We start from the raw sequence: 23,887 nt of genomic DNA on the forward strand, positions 1-23,887 counted from the left end.
CATAATGAGAGATCTAAAGTGTCTTGTCTAAATTAGAGCTGTGCAAATAACTGATTTATTTTTGGCTTGAACTCCAAATAAGTTTTTTTTTTAAAAAAAAACATTTAGGTTGACCTGAAATGAAATTTTTTCAAATTTCTTGGTAAACCAAAAAAAGTTGAGAAAAAAAATCATTTCTGGTTGAATGAAATGTTTGGTTCAATCTGAAATAAAACATTTCAATTTTTTTGAGGTTTTATTTTTACCCTTTTTTAAAAATAAGGTATACTGAGTACATCCAAGAAGCAGACTCTTGCATGGCAGACACGTACTTGTGCAGACTTGTTCTTATATCTCAGACATTTTACTGTGCTGTGTCAGTCCAACCACTTGTTGAGACACATGCACTATCAGTGTTGAAAGCAATATTTCAGACCAGTATAAACATAAATAAGATCACAATATGCTTTAAATAAATACAATGTTCACATTGATTAGTTTGGGACTTGTGGTTTTTTTTTTTTTTTTTTTTTTTTGCAGTTCAATACCTTATTGCAGATTTAACACTCATTGTCTGTTCCTTATATATGAGTTAAAAAACTTGGTCCACCTTTAAACTCCCTCCGGTAAGGTAATATGACTCATTAGCATGAGTCAAATAAGGGATTCAGTTTTTCTTCCAGTAAATTTCAGTTGGCATCTTCTTCATGGCAATCACTTATTGCTGACAGTGCTTATTCTTTTGGTAACCTGTTAGGTGACTTTTTAACTAATTTAAAATGTCCTCTTATTCTGGCACTTCAAACTAAATTGTAACAGATTACCCTGTTTCAAAAACAATCTGTTAAACTGATTGCAGTTATGGATTGTAATCAAACAGTATTGGAGATGAGCTTGTCTATTTATAAGCATTTCAAATACTGACTTTTTTTACTGTGTTTGCCAGTTTGATAATATGGTGCACACACTTTATCTTATCTAGTATATAATACACAGCATACCATAATTATGCTTTTTATGATCTCCTGTTGGGAAGAGTATGTTTCTGTTCTTCATATGCTGTGTGGGCCATGAATCTTCTTTCTCCTCTCAATAAAGCTAATGTTGCCAGTTATCTGGTTGATTTATGTGCTCACTCTGTAGATTAGGTGATAATACTAAGTGCTTTACTTTCATTGCATATGGCAGAATGTAGTTTATTTCCTAAATTCTTCTATTACTGTTGTAAAATTAATGTCCATAGGGGAATGTTCTCACATGAATTAGCAATGTCCATTTAAGCTTCTTTTTCTCTTAGTGTGGTCCTGGGAGACAGATTCCTATTCTAATTCTTTCTTAAATGGGATAATTAATTTAATTCCTGCTTGGTGTTTTTGTTACTTGTTTTACTTTATTACTCTCTCTGTGTTCTGGTAAGACGTGTGCATAGACCCTAATCCTTCTCACAGAGAAGTCAACAGCAAAACTCCAGTTCTCTCATAATCAATAAGCTGTAAGGCAAGGGGAAGCTAGAGAGGTTGTCTTCAGGTTTGGTTCAGATAAGCACCCAAAAAACTCCAGGGTGAAATCCTGACCCCACTGAAGTCAATGACAAAATTGCCAGTGACTTCAGCAGAGTTAAAATTTCACCCCAGATGTTTTTCCAAATAAAATGATCCTCTTGGATCTGCAAAATCTGTCTGGAAATCTCACAAGTTGTTTGTAGTAGTTACTATTTCTGGAATCCAGAAGGGTAGGGGCACCTAGAAATGAAAAGATGATGAAAGAAAATGTTAGCAAAATTTAACCCATAAGCTTTATACTACAGCATTTAACTTTAGCCCAAAGAAAGAGACAGAAGCAGTGGGGAGGGACATTATTATACCTGGAATATTCTATGTCTCTGCACAAGGGCAGAGAGTAGGGCAGGGTAGCTTGGCTAAAAGGGTCATCCAGAAATAGGGGGTGGTAGTTACCAGACATGTTTGGAAGCTATTTCTGAAGCAGTATAGGAAGTTTTCATTGTGGGCAATCGGCCTGACATCAAGTCATCCTCCCGAGTGCAGGCGAGGAGAGTGTGAAGTGGAAGGTTAAAAATAGGAGTTAGACAGCTCTGTGGATTCAGTGGCTGATTAACTCAGGACTAAGATGTGAGGGCTGGGTCCTAATATGTGTACTGCTTTGGATATAGGTGAGTGCAATTCCATCCTCACTTACTAGGGAGGCCCACTATTAGGATGTTGTTTGGCTCAGTGCAGTGTGTTTTATGGGCCTAGAGGGAAGGACGAGAGGGTGGATTTTGTTGCCCCTGGAGGCTACAGAGCCTATAGAACATACATTTTGCTACCAGCTACCACTTTTAAAAATGGGATTCTGTGTCAGTTAAAGAGAAGGGGCATCACTTAGTGAGGTGAAAGTTTGTAAATTCTTATCTGACTTGGCTGGTCTTATAGAGAAAAGACAGTGCTCTGTAGAGAGAGAGACTTGTAGAGATCCAGGGAATGCATATTTTATATGCTGATCTCCAATACCTATAACACTCTGGTTACAGCATCTGAGCAACTTGGGTTAAGCTATTAACCCAAGGGCTGCATGCATTAAATATTTGTTTAATTAAGAAACTTTGATAAGGTCTCTTTGAAGGTGACTGGGAACTGTTAACATCTATTTATCAGGGTTTTACATACAAGAGGCCTGAAATTTAACTGTGTGATTATTTCTGAAAAGTCCTGAGAAGACCGAATACTGGCCTGTGCTTCATCAAAGAGTGAAGCTGAGGTGCAGGGAGAATGGGAGTGTAATAGTCATACATAAGGCTTTCTCCTACTTGCCCATTTCAGAACCTTCTTTTCCTACTAAAGCATATTCAAAAGAGATTGTTGGCCCCTAATCAAGAAGTCAACTGTTGCTGAGGACAGTTTTGTTAAGTATTACACCCTTTTCAACTCTTTTTTGGAGACAGATAGTTGTGAAGTTTGTGATGAGATGGCTCTTGTGATTTCTGAAGTCCTCATTTCCTTGACCCATGTCAATCAGCTGCCTTTTTTACAAGTAACCATCAAATATTAACATTCCTGTGGGCCCTAGTCCTGGTGGATGGAGTTGCTTTTGAATGGCTACACTCCTTTCTTTTTGAGATGTCGCAGAAGGTATTTATTCTATTCAAGTCTACTTAGGTTCTCACCATGGAATATGAGGGTAGTATTTGGCAATGTGTTGATTATGCTGTTTGAGGAGTTAATAAGGCAGTCTGATCTGTGGTGCCTTAGACTTGTGATGACATCCAGCTCTATATCTCCATTTCATAGGACCTGGATAATGCAATTGAATAAGTTAACTAATGGTTAGCAGAGACTGGGGCTTGGGTGAAAGTTAGCTTTTTAAGAATTAGCCCAGAAAAGAATGAAATAATACTTATAGTCTGGGGAAGATAATGGAACAAATGGCAGAGATTACATTATCTCTCTCATTTGAGTGAGCAGGTCTGCCATTATTATATAATTTTCATGTTAGATTTAAGATTTGAATGTAAGTCTCTTGAATCCAGTAGAACGCAGTACCTCACAGCAAAGCTGAGCAGTCATGAGATTTTATATTGCATTAGGAATTCTGAGATTTTGAAAAAATATTAGTTCCAAAAAGGAATGGGTGTGGAGGAAAATCTGAGTTTTTAATCAAATGGCTGCCCAACTTCCTCTCTGTCTGGCCAGTGCTTGGGGAGTTCATGCAGCCTGGCCACCTGTCGGCCCTCCAGGAGGACACGTGGGGAATGATCCAGGCCGGGAGCTATCCTCTCAGCTACTTGTGGAGCTGGGGTCCTTGATAACCCCAATTCTACAGCATCCACCCAGGTGAACTTCCAAAGTGCCTGGGAGCTGGATCTTGCTGTAAGTGCTGCCTGAGAACTGGGGATGCCCTGGGAACCACAAGTCTCGGTGGTTTGGAGCTAGGCTTCCAGGCTTACAGTTCCCTATCACTTCTTCAGGCAGGCTGCTGAGGAATGGGGTGAACAAGCTGGCAGGAAACTAGAGAGATTTCCAAAATAAACCTGACTAGTAGGCAGGATTCTACATAGAATTTCACCTAGTAATTTTTCTATTAACCCCAATAATATCTAGTTGAACTAGAGCATATATTTTGGAAAGACATTCAGTCTTGATGCAAAGACTGCAAGTGATAAGAGAACCCACCACTACTTCCAATACTTAATTACCCTGAGTAGTAAAGATTTGTGCTGTATTTCCTGTTTGATTTTTTTCTAGCTTCAAGTACAAAAAATCATAAAAACTGAGGAATAGCATTTCCTAGCTGTTTCTGACACTTTGTTAATCAGTAGAGCAGTTAAAATAAACCACTAAGGGAATCATAATTATGTAGCTTGATAACTGGTGCACTGGGTTGGAAAGGGAGATTATAAATGATAATTAGCTTTCTGTACTTCCTTACAAGTGGTGTTTATTTTCTAAAAATATCTAGAACCTTTTCTCTATGTTAAAGTGTTGATTATGTCAATAAAGGGTTAATGATCCAGTCTGTAGCATTTGACCCATGAACCAGAACTAGAGCATAGTTCCTGTGTTCTGGATTTGAGCCTGTAGAAGGCTGCAGGTGTTTATTCTACACAGCTTTTGAGGGTGATTCTTCATATAAAGCAACAATACAATAAAGATTTGACCTTCACCCACTCTCTTTCCACTGAGGTGTTAGGTATTTGTTTTTGTTTTTCCAACTTAACATGAGTCTGCACTTTGATCCATTAGATTAGGCTGAAAAAAAGTATTTGAGCTTGTGTTATAAATAGAGCTGGTCAGGAATTTTCTGATGAAACACTTTTTTGTTGGAAAACACTGATTTGTCGAAACACAACAATTTTTAGTAATGGGTCAGTTTTGACCAATTTTTAACTAGAAAAAATTGGCTAGCATAGGTGAACATAAGAACAGTCATACTGGGTCTGACCAAAGATCCATCAAGCCCAGTATCCTGTCCTCTGACAGTGGCCAATGGCAGGTGCCCCAAAGGGAATGAACAGATAGGGCATGGATCACTTGATCATAACCTGTCACCCAATCCCAGCTTCTGGCAAACAGAGGCTAGGGACATCATTCCTGCACATCCTGGCTAATAGGTCCATCAATAGCTATCTTCCATGTGTGACTCGGTGTTGCCAACTCTTGTGATTTTAAGAACATAGGAATGTCCATGCTAGGTCAGATCAATGGTCCATCTAGCCCACTCATGTCTGCCAACAGTGAAAGACTATTTTATTGTGAGTCTTGTGATATCTTGTTTTTCTTAAAGCTCCAACTCCTGGAAACACTTGATTATAGGAGAATCTCATCTTCCATATAATTTTTTTTTCTAGCCCTCATGGATGCAGAGACAATTCTGAAAGTGTAAACAAAATACAGTCTAAAGGCTCAGAAACCAGAAGGCATTTAAAAATAACCCTATTTTGATTATTTTTAACCCAATGCTACGAAATTAATGAAATTAAAATTCAAAATGATCTAGACAAACTGGAGAAATGGTCTGAAGTAAATAGGATGACATTCAATAAGGACATATGCAAAGTACTCCACTTAGGAAGGAACAATCAGTTGCACACATGCAAAATGGGAAATGACTGCCTAGGAAGAAGTACTGCGGAAAGGGATTTGGGGGTCATAGTGGACCACAAACTAAATATGAGTCAACACTGTAATGCTGTCACAAAAAAAGTGAACATCATTCTGGGATGTATTAATAGGAGTGTTGTAAGCAAGACATGAGAAGTAATTCTTCTGCTCTACTCTGCGCTGATTAGGCCTCAACTGGAGTATTGTGTCTAGTTCTGGGTGCCACATTTCAAGAAAGATGTGGACAAATTGGGGAGAGTCCAGAGAAGAGCAACAGAAATGATTAAAGGTCTAGAAAACATGACCTATGAGGGAAGATTAAAAAAATGGATTTGTTTAGTCTGGAGAAGAGAAGACTGAGAGGGGACATGATGGTAGATTTCAAGTACATAAAAGATTGTTACAAGGAGGAGGGAGAAAAAATGTTCTATTTAATTTCTAAGGATAGGACAAGAATCCATGGTAGGCCCACATCTCAAATACTGTGTACAGATGTGGTCTCCTCACCTCAAAAAAAGATATTCTAGCACTAGAAAAGGTTCAGAAAAGGGCAACTAAAATGATTAGGGGTTTGGAGAGGGTCCCATACGAGGAAAGATTAAAGAGGCTAGGACTCTTCAGCTTGGAAAAGAGGAGACTAAGGGGGGATATGATAGAGGTATATAAAATCATGAGTGATGTTGAGAAAGTGGATAAGGAAAAGTTATTTACTTATTCCCATAATACAAGAACTAGGGGTCATAGTAATATTAAATGAAATATTAATAGGCAGCAGGTTTAAAACAAATAAAAGGAAGTTCTTCTTCACGTAGCGCACAGTCAACTTGTGGAACTCCTTACCTGAGGAGGTTGTGAAGGCTAGGACTATAACAATGTTTAAAAGGGGACTGGATAAATTCATGGTGGCTAAGTCCATAAATGGCTATTAGCCAGGATGGGTAAAGAATGGTGTCCCTCTGTTTGTCAGAGGATGGAGATGGATGGCAGGAGAGAGATCACTTGATCATTGCCTGTTAGGTTCACTCCCTCTGGGGCACCTGACATTGGCCACTGTCGGTAGACAGTTACTGGGCTAGATGGACCTTTGGTCTGACCCGGTACGGCCATTCTTATGTTCTAAGAAACCGTGGGCTTAAATTGCACCAAGGGAGGTTTAGGTTGGACATATTAGGAAAAACTTCCTAACTATCAGGATGGTTCAACATTGGAATAAATTTCCCAGGGAGGTTGTGAAATCTCCATCATTGGAAATTTTTAAGAGCAGTGGTGGTAAACATCTGTCAAGGATGGTCTAGATCATACTTAGTCCTGCCATGAGTGTTGAGGACTGGACTACACGACCTCTCGAGGTGCCTTCCTGTCCTACAATGCTATGATCTTGATCTCAGTTGGGGCCTTGTGGGGATTCTGTAACTCAGATAATAACCTGATTCCTGGGGATGAGCAGGAGTTGGGCAATATTTATGAAGGAATAATGCAGTCTTTGAGATGTAGTAGCATATACCATACTCTGACTCTCTTGGTTGCAATCTGTACTCCCTGTGATATTTTATGAAATACTGGTTTGTAAAAGCAGGCTGCAACCTTTTGGAATTTTGGGACTTTTTCATACCTGTCTGTGTTGATTTCTGTTGCAATGCACAGAATGGCCCTTATTCTGAAAAAGCAACACTAACCAGGGCATGGAATTTGAGATATTGTCAGAAATCCATAAAATATGGTGGTGTAGCCAAATCCAGTGCCATTGTGAATGTATAAGCTGGAGTTAACATAGGCAGTAAATGTAAGCATACCATTGGGAAATAGTAATCACTGCATAATTAGGTTTAATATCATAATAACAGAGTGACTCCTCTAGGAGTAACACAGTGACAATGAACTTTAAAAGGGCAGACGTCAAAACTCTGAGGAAAATATTAGCAGCAGGGAGAAGGGCAAAGTTAAAAAATTTAGAAAAACAGAGAGCCTCTAGGCTATTTGCTATAAAACATTGTATTAGAGGGGCAGATTTGTATGCACATAAGGGGGAAATAAATTTTTAAAATCTTCATGGTTATATGGAGAAGGACATAATTTTCTTTCTTCCAACAGTGTTTGCTAAAAACAGAGAACTTGCCTAACACCACAAATGGATTAGAACACAGACTACAGTGCAAATAAGAAATGTAAAGGGCAGAGAGGCAGTATGAAGATCAGACAGGAAAAATTAAAGAATTTAAATTAAAGAACTGATTAAGTGCAATATATGGAACATACAGTCAAGCAGTTATAATTCCATCCAGGTAGCAAGTAATGGCACACATGCATACTAGCCAATTCAGAACAGTACTGGATTCACAAGTGGTTTAGTATAAGATTTTTTGAGGGTGAAATTCCTTGTGCTGATTTAATTTCAGTGTATAAAAACGTATGGCTAACGGATGTCTAAAATTAATTTCTTAATCTGCACATAGGCACCTGACTGAAGGACACAATAACTTACAAACTATAAACTTCTTGATAGGATAGGTAACTTGCCTTTCCTCTTAACCATTCCAATGCAAAATTAATTCAGAGGCCCTGGGTATAGAATCCTTTCCAGGTGCATCCAGAGTATATGGGGTTTCCAAGCTCAACACTGATCAGGAAACCTTAAGTTTAGAAGCACGTGGACTGAGTGCTGAACTTCTTAAAAAAACATAATTGTCTTAGGCCTGGTCTACGCTAGGAGTTTATGTCGAATTTAGCAGCGTTAATTCGATTTAACCGTGCAACCGTCCACACCAGGAAGCTAATTAGTTCGACCTAGAGGGCTCTTCAGTTCGAATTCGGTACTCCACCCCGACGAGGGGAGTAGCGCTAAATTCGACATGGCTATGTCGAGTTAGCCTATGTGTGGACGGAAATTGACCTTAGTAGCTCCGGGAGCTATCCCACAGTGCACCACTGTGTTGACGCTCTGGACAGCAGTCCGAGCTCAGATGTTCTGACCAGCCATACAGGAAAAGCCCCGGGAAAATTTGAATTCCTTTTCCTGTCTGGCCAGTTTGAATCTCAATTCCTGGTTGGACATCGGGGCAAGCTCAGCAGCACCGGCAACGATGCAGAGCTCTCCAACAGAGGGGTCCATGCAATCTTAGAGTAGAAACAGGGCCCCAGCATGGACTGACCGGGAAGTCTTGGATCTGATCGCTGTGTGGGGCGATGAGTCTGTGCTTTCGGAGCTGCACTCCAAAAAACGGAATGCAAAGACCTACGAGAAGGTCTCCAAAGCCATGGCACTCAGAGGATAGAGCCGGGATGCAACACAGTGCCGCGTGAAAATCAAGGACCTGAGACAAGGCTACCAAAAAATCAAAGCGGCAAACGGACGCTCCGGAGCCCAGCCCCAGACATGCCACTTCTACGAGGCACTGCATGCCATTCTCGGTGGGTCTGCCACCACTGCCCCACCAGTGACCGTGGACTCTGAGGATGGGATAGTGTCGATGGGCAGTTTCTCGGTGATGTTCGCGGATGGGGAAGATGAGGAAGGGTTTGTGGAGGACGAGGCAGGCGACAGCGCTTACAATACTGATTTCCCCGACAGCCAGGATCTCTTCATCACCCTCACAGAGATCCCCTACCAACCCTCCCCGGCCGTTAACCCGGACTCTGAATCAGGGGAAGGATCAGTCGGTAAGTGCTATAAACATGTAAACATTTATTTTTTTAAAAAACAGGAATAAAAACTATATGAAAAGAAGGTCAATGCATATGGGGATAGAACAGAAATCCTCTTGGGAGAGTTCCACGAAGCTCTCAAAGAGGTGCTCGAAAAGCCTCCGCAGGAGGTTCCTGGGGAGAGGTGCCTTATTGGGTGCTCCGTGGAAGCACACTCTTCCGCGCCAGGCTATCCTCAGGTACTGTGGGAGCATTGCCTCCACGAGCATGGCAGCATAGGGCCCTAGTTTGTGCAGGGTTTCACGCAGCATGCGCTCTCTGTCTGTCTTAGTGACCCGCCTCAGGGTGATCTTGCTCGGCGACTGCTGCATCTAATTAGGGGAATTAGTGTAATGTTACTATTGGGAATGCTTCACTTTTCCTTTGCATAACAATAAGCATCGTTTAACAGCCACATGGTGGAGGCTGCAGAGGGGAAGCATACAGGGATCTTTCCCGGGGACAGCCGCGAGGGGGTGGAACAGGGTCAGAGTTTATGCTTTCCGGATTGCCTGCAGCAGGAGGGCACTGCTATACGTTAACTTTTAAGCAGCCTAAAGTTTACAGCTTACCATGCCTGGCTGCTACACGGATTCTGCTGTCCTGCCCCGCTTGTCTGATCTCCAGGGCAAGACCCCAGGCAATGAAAGCGAAGGCCGAAAATTTGAACTTGTTCTGAGAGCGCATGAGATAGGTGCCGTGTATGGTCTTGTTCACAGAGACAGACTAGACTGTGTTCAGTGTTCGCAAACATGTATCTTTGCAAGGAAATCACTTCCTTCTTCCCATCACACAGCTGCGGCTCTTTCCCGAACTGCCCCGGCATCCCCCTCACAGAGGCTGGTGCAGATTAGGCGGCGAAAGAAAAAGACTCGGGACGAGATGTTCACTGAACTGATGGCCTGCTCCAGAGCCGAGGCGGCCCCGCAGAGCCAGTGGAGGGAGACCCTCTCTCAGTACCAACGCTCACACAGCGAACGGGAGGACAGTTGGCTGCAGGAAGACCAGCAGGCGACTCAAACGCTGCTTGGACTAATGAGGGAGCAAACGGACACGCTCCGGCGCCTTGTGGATGTTCTGCAGGACCGCAGGCAGGAGCAGAGAGCCCCCCTGCACTGTATCTGCAACCGCCCTCCCCCGCCACAAAGTCCTGTCCCCCCCTCACCCAAACTCACAAGAAGGAGGGGCGCTAGGGGCCGTGAAAACTGTCACTCCACCCCAGCAGAGCGCTCATGTACCAAACAGCTCTCATTCCCTAAATTTTGAGAAGTGCTTCCCTTCCTGGCTCACCCAATCCCAAATCCCAGTTTCATCCCCAAACTGTGTAGTTGAGTATTAAAAATAGTTTGCTGTTCATTACTGTTTCCGTCATGTTTCTTTGCAGAAGACTTTGTGTGAAGGCGGGGGAGGGGTTTGTTAATTGCATAGGACAGCCACCATTACCGGGGTACAGACATGGGGGCAGGATCAACAGCAGGTCACACACAGAGTGCAGTCAGTAGGCACCCGGGTCACTCTGGGAGGTGTCTGCTGCCCCAGGTCAGTCTGGGAGGTGTATGCTGCCCCATGGTCCTAGCGCCTGCCATCCACAAATGGCAAGGCAGGCTGCCCTTACCATGCCCTTCCACCCTAGCCATGAGCCTCTCTGATGCCCTGAGCCACAGCCGGAGCCCTCATCCCCCTACACCTACTCACCCTTCCCACACACCCCTCACCCCTTCCTGCAAACCCACCCCTTCCTGCACACCCTCCTGTAACCGTCCTCCCCCCAGAGACCACTGTAGGAGCAGGAGCCTGTCATTCCTCGAGTGTAGAAACGGTCTGTACATCACTGCACACCGTACCCACCACAGTCTGCGTCCCTGTTTGAACCCTTTAACGCGAATTCATTAGTAAAGAAAACTTTGTTAATTAAAAATGTTCCATTAACTTTATTTTTAAACGTCTGTTGGAAGGGGGGAAACCTGGTGAACGGGGTATGTAACCGCAGAAAAAAGTCAACAGTAACTGAAACAGGGGCAGGTTCAGCTTCTCTGTAAAGAAACTGGACAGTCATAGGTTACCCTGCTCTCTGAGGAACCTAGCTTTCAAAGCCTCCCGGATGCACAGCGCTTCCCGCTGGGCTCTTCTAATCGCACGGGTGTCTGGCTGAGCGTAATCAGCAGCCAGGCGATTTGCCTCAACCTCCCATCCCGCCATAAAGGTCTCCCCCTTGCTTTCACAGAGATTGTGGAGCACACAGCAAGCTGCAATAACAATGGGGATATTGGTTTCGCTGAGATCCGAGCGAGTCAGTAAGCTCCTCCATCTCCCCTTGAGACGTCCGAAAGCACACTCCACCACCATTCTGCACTTGCTCAGTCGGTAGTTGAAGAGTTCTTTGTCACTGTCCAGGGCGCCTGTATAGGGCTTCATGAGCCAGGGCATTAGCGGGTAGGCTGGGTCCCCGAGGATCACCGTAGGCATCTCCACATCCCCAACAGTTATTTTGTGGTCCGGGAAGAAACTACCTTCCTGCAGGCATCTAAACAGACAAGAGTTCCTGAAAACATGCGCGTCATGAACCTTGCCCGGCCACCCGACGTAGATGTTGGTAAAACGTCCCCTATGGTGCACCAGTGCTTGCAGCACCATTGAAAAGTAGCCCTTTCTGTTAATATACTGGCTGGCCTGGTGGGCTGGTCCCAGGATAGGGATGTGAGTGCCATCTATAGCCCCACCGCAGTTTGGGAATCCCATCGCGGCGAAGCCATCTGTGACGACCTGGACGTTTCCCAGGGTCACTTACCTTTTGAGAGCAGTAGCTCAACGATTGCGTGGGCTACTTGCATCACAGCAACCCCCACGGTAGATTTGCCCACACCAAAGTGGTTCGCTACTGACCGGTAGCTGTCTGGCGTTGCAAGTTTCCAGAGGGCTATGGCCACTCGCTTCTGCACACGCAGGGCTGCTCGCATCCGGGTGTCCTGGCGCTTCAGGGCAGGGGACAGCAAGTCACAGAATTCAAGGAAAGTGCCCTTACGCATCCTGAAGTTTCGCAGCCACTGTGATTCATCCCAGACCTGCAGCACTATGCGGTCCCACCAGTCCGTGCTTGTTTCCCGGGCCCAGAATCGCCGTTCCACAGCATGAACTTGACCCATTGCCACCATAATCTCCGCGGCGCGGGATCCCATGCTTTGTGAGAGGTCTGTGCCACTCTGACACTTCATGTCCTCACCGTGCTGCCAGAGCCTCCTTGCCCGATTTCTCAGCAGCTGACTGTGGAAGAGGTGGACGATAAGGTGCGAGGAGTTGACAACGGCCATAAGTGCAGCGATGATCGCAGCGGGCTCCATGCTCGCAGTGCTGTGGCATCCGCGCTGTCACTGACCAGAAAAGTGCGCAAACAGATTTCCCGCCGGCGCTTTCAGGGAGGGAGGGCGGGAGTGACGGTTGAATGATGACAGTTACCCAAAACCACCCTCGACACATTTTTCCCCCAGCAGGCATTGGGGGCTCTACCCAGCATTCCAATGGGAAGCGGGGACTGCGGGATAGCTGCCCAGAATGCACCGCTTCCAATGTCGACGCTTGCCCCGTTAGTGTGACTCACAAAGTCGAATTAGTGTCCTTAGTGTGGATACACAAATTCGACTTCATAAGGTCGAATCCACAAATTCGACCTAAGTTAAATCGAACTATTCTTGTAGTGTAGACATACCCTTAGAAGCATCTCATGGACCGGGTTGCTGGCAGGGACTGCAAGACAAAGATCCCAGACTTGTTTTTGTCTAGCAGAGAGAAATGAGGATCACACACCAAATCAGATTTTCTGTGAAATGTTTGAATGAATCCACTTTTTTACATAAGGTTTTTTTAAACATAAATCCTCTCATGCAGAAAATTATCTGCAACAAGTTGCTCAGACAGATCATTTAAATAACACAGATATGACAAATAGCAGTGTAAACAAACAAAAACTTGTTCAAGCCTACTAAAAATAGTTTTCCCATCCCAATCTCTACTAAAATCCCCAGCACATACTTGCCAAAAAAAAAAAAAAACTACACTATTCAAACTGCCGGAGTTGCTGATATGTCAAGTCCTCCCCCCGCGCCCAGTTTATCTCACCTAAAAAGATAAAATGCTCAAATTCTGATCTCTGAAATTTTACACACCTGTAATTGTGAGGAGAGCCAAACATTCTGTAGTAAGTACCAACATTTAAAATGTTAATGCAAGCTGAGAAAAGCTTTTATTAAAAATCTGACATATATCCTGCTCATGTAGAAAGTTTGTCCGGCTAGAAGTTCTTACCTATAATTCCCCACTCCCCACCCCACCTTTCAACAGTGCTCACATCTAAATGTTTCAGTGCTAATTTTTTGGTCATAAAAATGTTTGCATCTGTAATTGGAGAACCATACATTGATGAATAAAAATGCTAAGTACTGTACGAAGCATGCAATTTTTATATTGCAGGGACACAACAACTCTTAAATTAGCTGAAATGTCTCAAAAGGGCTATTTTTAGAGTCCTATAACAATAATTAATAAAGTATGATTTAAACAACAAGAAAAAAATCTGCTATAGAGTACTAAAAAAAAAAAGGAGCAGAGCAAAGAACTTTTCTATCTCAAGCAGTTGGAAGTGAGTGAAAATCTGGTTTATAATGGAACCCTGAATGTAATTTAAACTATGGAGAGAGACTATCTTTCTATAATACTTTTATTTGATTTAGATTTAAAAATAATTAAAATGACACCTGCTCAGTGGGTGTCCTAATACATAATTAATAATTAAATAAAAACTCAGCAGCATTAAAGTAATCATTTCAATAGGAACTTAGCCAGACAGCCACCTACAGAAACTTCTTTCTGCTCCTTCATAACTCTGAAAAGCATACCCATTTACAATGCTAATGTGGACTCCCCTGTGGAGGGAGAAGAGGCATGGAAAGTTTGTGGGTTTTGTTGTTGTTTTTTCAAATACTAAACTGAGAAGAGCAGAATTTTTCAACTGGAGAATGCAGCAGCAGGTGACATCAGTCTGCTAAAGAGCTAATGAGAGAGCTGTAATGTGGCTGAGTCAGATGGGTTGCTTGCACGCTGGCATTTGGAAGGATAACCTCACCAAACCCAAGTGCTCAGAAATCACATTCCCTGTTTTTCAGTAGTATAGCAATACCTCAGTCCTGGCTTCCTCACAGGTGATCTATGTCCTCTGTTTTTGCAGGTTGAGTTTGTGACCCCATCTAAACAGCCAACACTGAGCTTTGGTTTTTGAGATGAGCATCACTGTTGCATTCTGGAATATCTTGAGTGAGCTAGGAAGAACCAAGGAAGGATTTTAATGAAGAAGGAAATTTTTCAAAAGTTTAATTAAAACATAATTCTACAATGAATAACTCCTCACAGACTATTTTGAATAGGCATTTTGAGTTTAACTTGATGTTCATTTTTGCTTTACAATTAATCTTTAAGGCTAGAATTTTACAATACTTATCCAAGTATAACAGAAGAAGGTTAAACTAACATATCCAATCCTACTTGTTGAAAATTAAAACAATATAAAACTGCACTATACAGGCTGTACTGTAATACCTAGTCAAATTTCTTTGTGTTAATCATCTGTTTTCTTTAAACATTTCTTGTGCTTATAACAGTAAAATCTCCTGCAATGGTACATCTTGTTTGTTTTCTATTTCCAATTTCTAGTATTAGAATTTTTCTCTTAATACTTTTCTCTCCCAAAGTCTGAATTCTGTGACAGGGCCAAAGCACTTACAAGTTCACTAATTTAAGACTGATTAACTTCAGCACAAACAGTGCTAGAGAAATAATTAATGCCTAAAAAGAATAATTAATGCCTTAAAGCACTTTGGGTCATCTACCTCTAGATGTTCATTAATACTCAGGAAATATCCTGTGCTTCAGTCCTTTTAGCTTTATGTTTACTGTGATTGGCATTTATTCTACTTATCAAATGTGAGTATTGTAGTCACCTTCTTGTTTAGAGGGATTTTTTTATCTCAAATCATTAGTATGTAAATGCTCATGGATATTATACACAGAATACCTGCATACTGAGATGAGAATACATAGTCCTACATTTCAATATACTCAAGGAGAGTAACTAAGGAAGGCAAGGCTGGAATTTAATTCTGTTTCACCCAACCATTTGTTTCAACCTGTGTTTAAGCATAACATACCTGCAGAGACCCTTTAATTCTGTGTCAAATGTAATCTAGTCACTTCCTAAAATAGTTGCTTCAAGGTGTATATCCTCTTATGAATTCCATAAGGCTGTAGAATCATTTGCTTGTCCAATTTAAAGAGGATTTCCCAGAGTGTAGTCTGTTTATAGAGATAAGGACTAAGCCAAAATATTTTGGACAGCATGTTATACATCTCTGTAGCATATAAAATTGTAGGAAGTGACATAATGAATTTGTGCAACCTGTATTTGTATTGGATAAGTGTATTGCTGCTACAAGACACTTCTCCCTGAATCCACACCAAACTTAAGTACAAATGAAGAAGCAGAAAGCATGAAACTGATATATTTTAAAATTTAATAACTAATTGGGAGTATGTCTCACTAACTAGTTAAGATCACCAGGCAAAATCTCCTTCATGGACTCAGTATCCTCAGAAATGAGGCATTTTGCTCACAATAACCTTTCCATGCAAGCTGCTAAAAGAGTAAGGCAGGTCTACACTATAAAGCTAGGTCATCCAGCTGTATGAAAAATCCCCAGTGTAGATACAGCTAGGCTGTTGGAACAATTCTTCTGTCAACCTAGTTACTGCTTCTCAAGGAGTGGGATTACCTAAAATGACAAGAGAACTCCTCCTGTTGGCCTAGATAGTGTCTACATTGCAGCTATGCTGCTGTAGTGTTCCAAGTGTAGACAAAGTCTAAGGACATTATTGAATAGTGAGCCTAATCCATTCCCAAAGCCATTAACTGCTTATTAATGCCAAACATAGGAGCTACCAAATCAAAATAACCTGTGGGAACAACGTTTCCAGGTCAAGAGAATGTCTGTCTGAAACCTTGGACACCACTTTTAAAATACCTCAGGCCATGTCTATACTACAAACTTTTGCCAATGCAAGATACATCAGCATAAAGCCACTACAGTTAGTACAGCACTTGTGTGTGTGCATGCTTGGCTCCTTGAGTCGGTGCTGTGTGTACTCACCAGGAGTGCTTGTGTCAATGAACAGTGCACTGCACCATGGGTAGATATCCTAGTATGCAATGCTCCTTCCCCTCCCCCCCACCCGTGCAGTGCACTGCTTTTGGGAAGTTTGGCAATGCATGGTGGGGTGGCAAAGAGTCACCCAGGGGTGAATGGGAGCAAGGGGTCACCTTCCTAGCATGCAACTGTCTCCATCCCATAATATCTATATCCCATAGTTTTTGTGCCTTTTAAAAAAAATCCCATAAACCCATGCAGCCCTCCTTGCTGTCTGCCATTTCTGACAGAAGCATGGAGCCTGCACAGTTCTGCACTGTTGTCAGGAGTATTGTAAGCATAGGATGCATGATCCGCTGGTATTTGCAGAGCCTCAAGAAAAAACAAATCAGTGGGGAATATGATGATTTTGTGGAGGACAGATTGCTATGGGACATAACGAATCAATTCAAGGTTGTTGGTGGTGTTGCTGGCACAGGGGCCCGAGGACAGCAACAGGGGTTCGTTGCCCGGTGTGCGTCGCACTAATTAACACACCAGGGTGGAGGAGCAAACCAAGTTTATTTGAGCCCAAATAAGGTGCAAGGGAGACATAGCAATCTCAAATCCTGCACACTGATACAAGCCGTTTTTCTCTTCTTATATATGATTTCAGCTAAGCATTTCCCATTACCCCCCACACTCTTCCCCCTTACCCTCCCTTCTTCCCCCTCCCGTCTATTCCCATGTAGCAAATACACTTTGCAATAGCAATTACATTAAGCAGTTAAGTCATACTTGGCAGTAAACAAATCATCTCGTTAGTGACTTTCTTTTGACCGGTTATTTTGTTTTCTTCCCTTTGATTTGTTATCCTGCCTTTCCTTCCTCCTCTTCAGCCAGGTGCAAGCAGGCCTTATAATTGCCTCCTGGTATCAGTGTTGCACTGATAACTAGCTGAGGTCGATTAAAGTTTAGCTTGGGGCCCTCTAGGCATGCGTAGAATAACTTTGGTTCATTCAGGCCTAATACAGATGCCTGATGCCACCAACAGTGGTGTTCTTGGAGCAGCAGCAAATGGTGGAGTGCTGCTTCCGGGCCTGAAAAATGAGCACTGATTTGTGGGATTGCATCATTATGCAGACTTGGGATGACTAGCAGTGGCTGCAGAACTTTTGGATGCGCAAGACCTCATTCCTGGATCGATGAGCTGAACTCACGTCAGCCCTCCAGTGCAGGAACACCAGAATGAGAGCTGTGCTGACAGTGAAGAAGGGATGGTGACCACACTGTGGAAACGTGCCATGCTGGAGTGCTATTGGTCAGTGGGGAATTATTTTGGAGTTGGAAAATCCACTAGTGGGGGCCTTTGTCATGCAAGCATCTCCTGTTACGCAGGACTGTGACTCTCAGCAATGTGCAGGACATAGTGGATGGAGTTGCAGCAATGGGGTTCCCAAACTGTGACAGAGTGATAGAAGCCACACACAGCCCCATTTGGCCCATGCCCAGCTTGCCACCGAGTACATCAACAGAAAGGGCTGCTCTTGTGTGGTTATGCAAATACTGGTAGATCACTGGGGATGCTTCACCAACATCAGTGTTAGCTGGTCAGAGAAGGTGCAAAACACTCACATCTTCAAGAACACAGGACTGTTCAGAAAGCTACAAGCAAGGACTTTCTTTCCTGACCAATAGATTACCATTGGCAATGTTGAAATGCCAGTAGTGATCCTGGGGGACCCAGCCTGCACTTTGCTCCCTGGCCCATACACTGGCCACCCCTACAGCACTAAAGAAAGATTCAGCTACTGGCTCAGTGTGGAATGACAGTTGAATGCGCTTTTGGTAGATTGAAGGGGTGGTGTCATAGTTTACTCACAAAATTGGACCTCAGTGGAAAAAAAAATCCGAATGGTTATAGCTGCCCGTTGTGTCCTTCAAAACGTCTGTGAAGCACAGGAGGAAAGTTGCTGCAGGTAGAAGGGAAAGGTAGAGCAGCTGTCTGCGGAGTTTGAGCAGCCATTCACAAAGGCGGGTAGAGCTCAACACAGAGCTATACAGCTCAGGGGAGCTTTGAAAGAGCACTTTAACAGTGAGCCACAGAGATGCATTGTGGTGTACTGTTCTCTCCCTGGCTTTTTAGGAATTTTGTGGAACTTGCTATACTTTTGATTATTACTCTGTTTGTCACTGCTCCTATGAGTTGTGTCACATTGTACAGTAACAAGTGAGTGTTTTCAGTACCTCTAGGCACTCTTGAGGATATTTTGTGAACTAATAAAGATGAATTAATTTCTAAATAATAGAATTTTGAGTAACTAAACCAGTTACTGCATGCTATCCACAACAGACCACTGTGCTCTCATCTGCACAGGGATAAAAAACCTGCAGCTGGCCCGGGTCAGCTGACTCAGGGTCATGGGGCTCAGGCTCTGGGGGTGAAAAATCACTGGGTAGACACTCTGCCTTGAGCCTGAGCTCTGGGACCCATGATTGTTGAACCTGTAAGTCCACATGAGTCTGCAGCATCTGTGTTTGCTGCCAGAGTACCCCATTATGTCCCGGTGCGTCTCCCTCTCCTTTTCCTGCTGGGACTTCTGGACCTTTCTTCTGTCCACTGTCTGCAATATTCTCCATCCAGGCCCTTTGCTTATGGTCTGATGCAGCACTGGCTTGCAAGATCTCATTGAACATGTGATGTGGAGTCCTCTTCTGTCTCCTCCTTATCTGACTCAAGCATTCCTCCAGTGTGGAGGGGGTGAGCCGCAAGGCCACAGTGGCATCAGCTACAAAAAAACACGCAGAGGTACCATTGCCACAACAGAAAGCAAAAGTTAAGGTTCAGAAATCCCTTTCCTTGTTCCCCTAAAGTTTTAAACAAAACATATTTCCTGACCGTTCTGCTTGGGAGTGCTTGCACATGCACCACTCGCAGCACCAGCCATCATGAGTATAGACTTCCAGAGGTGAGGGAATTGCTCAGTTGCATGAATCTATGAGTACAGGGCAATTGCACTGAATTACTGGCACCATTGATCACTTGTGGTGGTGATTTTTGCTGATATTCCACTCCTGTGGATAACAAAGGCACAGAGAAACCACCAAGGCCTATATGCTGTTAGCCTGTTCATTACAATGGTGCCTGCCAAAATTATCACTGTCTGGTGTGGGAAAGTGTCCTATCATGGAGGAAGAAATACGGCTGCCGTCCCTAGAAAATTTTGGAAGAGAACTGCAGAATACCTCCATGAAGGTACCACTCAGGACTGTTTCAAGGGACATCGCTGTGTATGTAACCCTTCTGCCCCTCTGAGTTGGCAGCAACAAGGGCCGGGTTCAGTATCCAGGGGTTCCGTTTCAATAACACAATGCAAAACCGGCTCGAGCCCCCACCCAGTGACCTGGGACAATTACCTACCACTCCCCTGGGCGCCTCTAGGTGGCAATACTTCCCCACTCGCAAGCACAGAGTCCGAGTGTAGCAAAATCCTTTTAATAAAAGAGGGAAACAATGCGGCATCACGTTGGAGAGACACCACAACCAGGACTATACACAAACCATAAGCAAAAAACCCACCTCCAAGTACATTTGGCACTGTCCTTTCCCCCTTAGGGTCTTAAGTCCAATCACCCCAAAGTCCAACAACCCAAGAGTCTCTGTCTCTGGTCAGTGCCACCCCAGAGTTCAAAAGGTTATCTGCCCAGTTTTACCCCCCCCAGCCTGGGTGGAAAGGGGGGGCACACACAGGGTGTTAAGGGACACCTTACGTGGGCCAGGGTCGACTGCCCCGCCTCTCCGTGGAGTTCTGCTGCAGCCTTCACCACGACTGGCTCCACTCCATCAGCTGTGCCGCTCCTCCTCCAGTGAGCAGTGTGGAGTGGTTCGCTCCTCGTCCCCACGAACCGCTCCACACTGCTCACTGTTCCACGGGCTGCGCCAACGTGCTGCAGACTGCTCCTCTCTGCCGGCTGCTTAGCGATCGATCTTCAGGCTCCCTCACTCAGTGATCTCAGCTCAGTAAGCTTAGCTTTTTTAGTGATTTCAGCTCTTAGTAGTTTCAACTTGTAGTAGAGGAGCCCCAGTGCCACCTTGGCCCAACGTGAATTCAGGTCAGCAGCCTCCAGATGGACTCCTAAAGGATTCAAAATTAGCTCTGCTCTTTAACAGTGGAGAGAGGAGGGTGTGCAATTGGTGTTCCAGGCCCTCAAAAGGGGCCCATACCATCAGGTACACACACCAGTCCCCAGCCTCTCTCCCTTCACTTTGGAACCCATGTCCCTTGTCTAGCAAGTACTATTTAATGTAGGTTGAGTCATTTCTGTCATAAAGCAGTCTCATAGTTCCTCATTCACATAATTAAGGTAACAGCACTTTTTTTTCCTTCCTGCCCCAATAACAAAGAAATTGGGGATTCCACAGTGTGAAAATAACCATCCCATGCTGCTGTGTGTTATGCTAAGTGGAGTGGGTTTACCAATGCAAATGCACATTCCTAAAATTCCTTTGCCCACTCCTCATAATGTACCACCAGATGTCAGGGTAGATCTCATCCTGACTCTGCTTACATGTATATAAACAAACTGCCTTGCATGGTCACCCCTACCTAACTGTACAGAGGAATAAAAAGCTACTACTTCTAGTACGAGTAAATTTAATAAAAAGTCGATAACTGTGTCCTGTTAAGCTGGGGGTATCATCCATACGTCATTGTAATGGGAAATACATTTATACACTTATTTGAGATTACTTCCCCCTTCATCAGGCTCACCTGTGTTCAACTGCCAGGATTGACTGAACTGCAGTGGAGTCTCAAACATGTCTTGCCTCGCAGCATAGCTGGATGCCCCAGTCACATGTCCCTCTTCCTCCATCTCTTCCTGTTCCTTGCTGTTCATGCCAGGGACCTATGTCCTGGGCTTCTCAGAGGTATCCCATAGTGGTCTGCTAGGGGTGGCTAGTCTCCGCCAAGTATGCCATGCAGTTCTTTGTAAAAGAGGCAGGTCTGCAGCTTAGCGCAGGATTGACTGTTGTCCTACTTGTCCTTCTGATACGCCTGCATAGTTTTCACTTTCACTGGGTACTGCTTCTAATCTCTGTCATACCCTTTTTTCTGCAACCCCTATGCAATCTTTTCATTGATGTCCACATTTCTGTGGCTGATCTATAGCTGTGCCTGCACAGCCTTTTCTCTCCACAGTCACAGGAGGTCCAATATTTCCTGACTACTCCCAGCTGGAGTGTGTAGTCAGCATGGTCAGCTGGGCAGTTGCACATAATAATGAAGAACTGCTAGGTGTGCTCACCAAGCTGGACAATCCAGAAAAGGCATTTCAAAATTTTGTGGGACTTTAAAGGGGAGCATAGTGGGTCTTCTATTATCCATGACCCCTGGACAGTGGAGTTTGCAACTTTGGCTAGAGCAGTCAGTATTGGACATTGTGGGACAGCTGCTGGAGGACTGTTAGGGTTGACATAGGTAATGCAGGGTATACACTCATGCTGCATCGGCTTTAGCATGTTGACCATGGTACAAGGCTGCTCGGGGATGTGGAGTTACCGTGTTGCTGTAGCAGGGCACTTACATGGGTGGGTGACAAATTTAAGTGTAGACACAAGCACAACTAGGTCTATACAAAGTCACTTATGCTAACCTAACATTGTCTAACTCAGTCTAACTTTATCCGACAGAGATAAACATTAAAAACTATGAGGAGAGGCTAAATCCAGAAGCATAATCTATTACTAACAATTCAAAGACTTAACTACCCTACCTCCTGGCTCGCAGGCAGCATGTCACAAGCTCAAAAGATGACTTTTTAGCATCCTCTGCCTATTGACTAAGTATTAGGAGAGTCTTACAAACCACTACAGGTAACCACTGGCAGCCAAGTTAAGGGCTCAGTCATGCAAATTCTGAACTCATATGTATGTGTAAGGATTAGTTGCATGAATAATGGTTTCTGGGTTTGGGCTCAAGGTGGCCAAAAAGGGGACACTGTCTCAGATTGCTAGGGTCCTTTCATTGAAATATTCTCAGCAGTAAAACAGAATATTAGCTGGATTTGAGGGATTTATTGGAAATACATTGGTCAAACAAAGTGTTATTTCTGTTTTGAGAGATATTGATGGCATTCCACATTTGTATTACAGGGAATGTTTCTCAAACTGGCACACTTTTAAAATGGATGAAACTTTTTCACTCTCAGCATAATATCCAGCATTGTTAGCTATCTGATTTACACAAACTAAAATCTTTCAGGATATCCTGCAGCACAGACTAGGTCAGTTTAAGACATGATAACTATTCAGGAATTCTCTCTGTGTTTCAAAGCACTGGTCTGAATAAGGTATTTCCAGGATGTTAAAATGTTTTGTTCGCTATATATGTACAAGACCCAACCAAGAGTAAAATCTAAAACTGCAGCCCCCCAAAACATACAAGACCAAACTGTGAATATGTGCAACCTTGACTTCTGTGTTCTGTATTCACAAATTATGCACATCATGTGCTCTGCCTTCTCAAATTATGCATACAACTTCTACTCATGGACTTCAAAAATTCAAACCACAATAATGGTCAAATAATAGAGGGTTAGTGTGAGACTTTATGTTGAGTCCTCTATAAGGGCTACCCAAGGATATTTTTAACCATCTGCAGTACCACCACCAGTTTTTAAAATATTATACATTAATTTACTAAAATTAATGTTGGCCTTTCTCAAGAAGGATTTGCTTTGTCGTAGATATGGTATTCTGATAAAACAGTTTGATATGATTCTGTCTGTCTGGGTTGTGTGGCTTTTTTTCTGGTTCTTCCTTTTATGTGCTATTCTTAGCTGCATATTCCTTTTAGTCATTTCATTTCCAGCAAGTCCAATCTGATCACGTGTGAAAAGGTCAGATTAGTGAGAAAGTGTGACTGAAATACGTCATAGTATCCTTTCTTGGATTTAATGTAAATCCTCTTGATGTCAATGGGAAGGAAAACTGCAGAGTATGACACAGCATGCAAAAAATACAGCACAACCATCAGCAGGACATGTACACTTATGAATATTCAGTTCAGGTGCTGCTCAAACCTAAATAGCTAGAGAAAGGGTGAGCTTCTAATTATCTAAAGAGCCTGAATCCTCGCTGTTGGAATTAGTAGACTTTAAAGTGTCAGCCACTTTAAGTTTTGATGCTGCTTTTATATCTCTATAAATAACATTCTTAGACTATTTGGGGGGAGGGGGTAGAGTGGTGATGTATGTAATTTCCTAGGATTTTTAAAAGAGAAAAAGGGGAAAAACAAATTATATTATGTGCATCTTTATGTCTACCCAGTCATGCATCACCAACAGCTGCAGGACTAACTAAATTAGCTGCTGGTAGAAGTCTGTTATCCCAGAGTGGAAGTGGGCTGCTGAGGACACAGGAGGAGCCCAAGGTGAAGATGACGGGAGGGAGCCTAACCCATT

At 43.4% G+C, this 23,887-nt stretch overlaps 1 long non-coding RNA gene across 1 annotated transcript in view; it reads left to right on the plus strand.

Moving 5' to 3' along the window:
- Positions 1 to 14,925, plus strand: part of LOC120406802 — a 32,302-nt gene extending 17,377 nt beyond the window's left edge. Inside the window, exon 3 of the long non-coding RNA XR_005599595.1 lies at positions 14,476 to 14,925. This is a non-coding gene — a long non-coding RNA (uncharacterized LOC120406802). The remainder of the gene's footprint in view (positions 1 to 14,475) is intronic.
- The last annotated feature ends 8,962 nt before the right edge of the window (positions 14,926 to 23,887 follow it).

This window comes from Mauremys reevesii, linkage group 5 (genome assembly GCF_016161935.1).
Source record: "Mauremys reevesii isolate NIE-2019 linkage group 5, ASM1616193v1, whole genome shotgun sequence".
In the NCBI taxonomy this organism is placed as follows: Eukaryota; Metazoa; Chordata; order Testudines; family Geoemydidae; genus Mauremys; species Mauremys reevesii.